We start from the raw sequence: 3,169 nt of genomic DNA, 5'->3' as shown, positions 1-3,169 counted from the left end.
TGAATTAGGGTTCTGTCGCGTGTCAGAGTTACTCCGCGAGTTGCGGTAATCGAGGCATTAAACCCCGCGAGTCGCGGGGTTCCAGAATTCAGCTGACAGGTTTAAATATTCGACGCGTTTTTCTTTATTTATTTTTTTTTTTTTTTGGTTTTAATTTTTCTGTTAAAAAAAAAATATGTGTATAAAAACTTATATTTTAAAAACTTAAATAAAATAGAACTACTTTATAATTTTAATAAATAAAATGCTTAAAACTAGATTTATATATATATTTTTTATGTTTTTAAATAAAAACAAAATACTTAAATAAAACTTATGTTTTTATAAAATAAAAATAAAGAAACTTTATAAAACTTAAATATTTAACAAAATCTTAAAAATACTTATATTTTTATTTTTCTTTTTATATTTTCGAATATTTAAAACGTATTTTTATAAAAGCGACTTTTAATAGAAGTAAACTAAAAATCTCTTTTTTTTTGTAGCGTTGCGCTTCCGGCTTTTAAGAGAATCCCCGGCAGCGGCGCCAAAAATACTTGATGTGGTAGCGGAGTGGTATATAAAATAGTTATTAAATTTTAGCAGGAAATACTATTAAATACGATACAATTTTACACAAGATATTTATTTATTTAGATAATGGATATACTTAAACCTTGCTACAACACTTATAGGCAGTGTACCTAATCGTACAGTAGTGTAGTTTTTAGTAAGTCCGGTTCGTTCCACAGGGAATCTTTTTTTAAACAAAGCTCAACGCTATATTAGTTTACTTTTATAAAAATACAAATATATATATATATAAGTAATATTATTATTATAAAGGGGGGTTTTTACCGTTTAATGACCGGTCTGTCGATTTTAAAACTTTGGTCGCAGTTAAAACCAAATGTAAAATAATAAATAAATACAAGACTTAATTTTAAGCGTAAAGTAAATAACGATAATGAAATTGCGAATAATAAAAGTGCGATAAAATAAACTTGCGATAATTAAAAAGGACGATAATTAAAAGTACAATTAAATAACAATAAATAAAAGTGCGATAATTAGAAGTGCAATTAAATATAAAATAAAGGAAATTAAATATGAAATAAAAGAATTATGCTTATTTAAACTTTCGTAATCATGATGTTTTACGTGTTGATTTTAGTTTTATGCCCATGGGTTAATTGTCCTTTGTCCTGGATTATTTAATATGTCCATACGGATTTATCCATAATAGTCCATCAGTCATAAATATAAAGAGCGAAAGCCTTCGTCAAATTATTCTTATTCCCGAAGTCAAATATTCCAACTAATTGGGGATTCGAATTGTAACAAGGTTTTAATACTTTGTTTAATGAATACACCAGGTTATCGACTGCGTGTAAATCAAGGTTTTACTACTTTGTTAACAATTACACCAATTACCCTTGAATGTAATTCACCCCTGTTTCAACAAGTCTATTAACTATTAATCCAGTTCTGTATCCGGTAAAATGAATAATTATTGGTATTTATAGATAACCCGCCCACCGTACCCAGTCAAGCGTATGTGGTTATATATAAATACGTCGAATTATAAGTTTGTATATTAAATTAACAAGGTATTGTTTAGTTAATATAAAACCCATTAATAGCCCATAGTCTAATTTCCACAAGTGTCGTTCTTTTGTCCAAACCCCAATTATGGTACAAAGCCCAATTACCCAATTTTAGTAATTAGCCCAACATCATGATTACTTCGTTTTAAATAAGCATAATAATAACTTAGCTACGAGACATTAATATAAAAAGGTTGAACATAACTTACAATGATTAAAAATAGCGTAGCGTTACACGGACAGAATTTCGACTTACACCCTTACAACATTCGCTAACATACCCTTATTATTAGAATTATAATTAAAATTAAAATTAAAATTAAAATATAAATATAAATTTTTACGTAGTATTATAAGAGAAGAAGAAAAAGATGATTGATTTGCGATCAGAATTCGGTTTCTTTTATAGGGATTTTCGACTTTTGGGGCTCCGCGACTCGCGGCATTTTTGCCTTCAAACTCCGCGAGTCGCGGAGATTGAAATTACAGCTCACAACTTTGGAGTCTTTCTCTGCCGACGGTTTTTATTTATAAATATAATATATATATATATATATAATTAATATAATTAATTATATATTATATTATATTTATATACATAGTTAACTTGTAATTTTTAGTCCGTTGCGTCGAGCGTTGAGAGTTGACTCTGGTCCCGGTTCCGGATTTTCGAACGTCCTTGCGTACAATTTAATATCTTGTATTTTGCGTTTTGAATCTTGTACTCTTGTAATTTCGAGACGTTTCTTATCAATAATTGGAACCTTTTTGATTGTCTTTTGTACTTTTGAGCTTTTTGGTCGTTTGCGTCTTCAATTCGTCGAATCTGTCTTTTGTCTTCACCTTTTATTATTTAAACGAATATCACTTGTAAATAGAACAATTGCAACTAAAAGCTTGTCTTTCTTGAGGAATAATGCTATGAAATATATGTTCGTTTTTAGCATTATCAGTGCTAGAACAGCATAGCAACCTTTTCTTATTAGTTTTTGTGCCTTCAAATTACTAATAAGATGTAGCTTCGTGTTGCCCTTTTCTCCGTACACCATTAAGGGTTTTCCTTTTTCTCGTATAATGCGAATTGCATTTTTGTAACAAACGATCTCTGCTTTCACTTCTTTCAACCAGTCCATACCGATTATCACATCAAAACTCCCTAACTCTACTGGTATCAAATCAATCTTAAATGTTTCGCTAACCAGTTTAATTTCTCGATTCCGACATATATTATCTGCTGAAATTAATTTACCATTTGCTAATTCGAGTAAAAATTTACTATCCAAAGGCATCAATGGACAACTTAATTTAGCACAAAAATCTCTACTCATATAGCTTCTATCCGCACCCGAATCAAATAAAACGTAAGCAGATTTTTTGTCAATAAGAAACGTACCCGTAACAAGCTCCGGGTCTTCCTGTGCCTCTGCCGCATTAATATTGAAAACTCTTCCGTTGCCTTGTCCATTCGTGTTCTCCTGGTTTGGGCAATTTCTAATAATGTGGCCCGGTTTTCCACATTTATAACAAACTACATTGGCATAACTTGCTCCGACACTACTTGCTCCGCCATTACTCATTCTGAC

Source organism: Rutidosis leptorrhynchoides, chromosome 8 (genome assembly GCF_046630445.1).
Source record: "Rutidosis leptorrhynchoides isolate AG116_Rl617_1_P2 chromosome 8, CSIRO_AGI_Rlap_v1, whole genome shotgun sequence".
Classification (NCBI taxonomy): Eukaryota; Viridiplantae; Streptophyta; class Magnoliopsida; order Asterales; family Asteraceae; genus Rutidosis; species Rutidosis leptorrhynchoides.
Note: the sequence above shows the minus strand (reverse complement) of the source record.